Here is a 356-nt window from a genome sequence, read left to right as displayed (position 1 = left end):
CTTGGCTTGCAGCTGGAGTGTAAGTCCATTGGCATATGGCCATCTTCCTTCCATCTGTGCCTCTCCTCCTCTTTTATAAGGACACCACTGATATTGGCCTGGGATGCATCCTATTCCAGTATGACCTCGTGTTAACTGATATCATCTTCAAAGACCCTATTTCCAAACAATGTCATGCTCACTGTTGCCAGGGATTGGGGCTTTAACATATCTTTCCTGGAGGACACAATTCAATCCATGACAGACCCCTCACCCCCAACCAGATTGAGATCCTGGGGACACCCCTGGTGAGACCCGTGGAGACCGGAAGCAGCCAGGCTGGGCCCTCGCACAACTGTCCTCTGCCCTTGCAGCTG

Source organism: Trichechus manatus, unplaced genomic scaffold (genome assembly GCF_000243295.1).
Source record: "Trichechus manatus latirostris isolate Lorelei unplaced genomic scaffold, TriManLat1.0 scaffold00028, whole genome shotgun sequence".
Lineage (NCBI taxonomy): Eukaryota > Metazoa > Chordata > Mammalia > Sirenia > Trichechidae > Trichechus > Trichechus manatus.
This window is presented reverse-complemented; position numbering follows the sequence as displayed.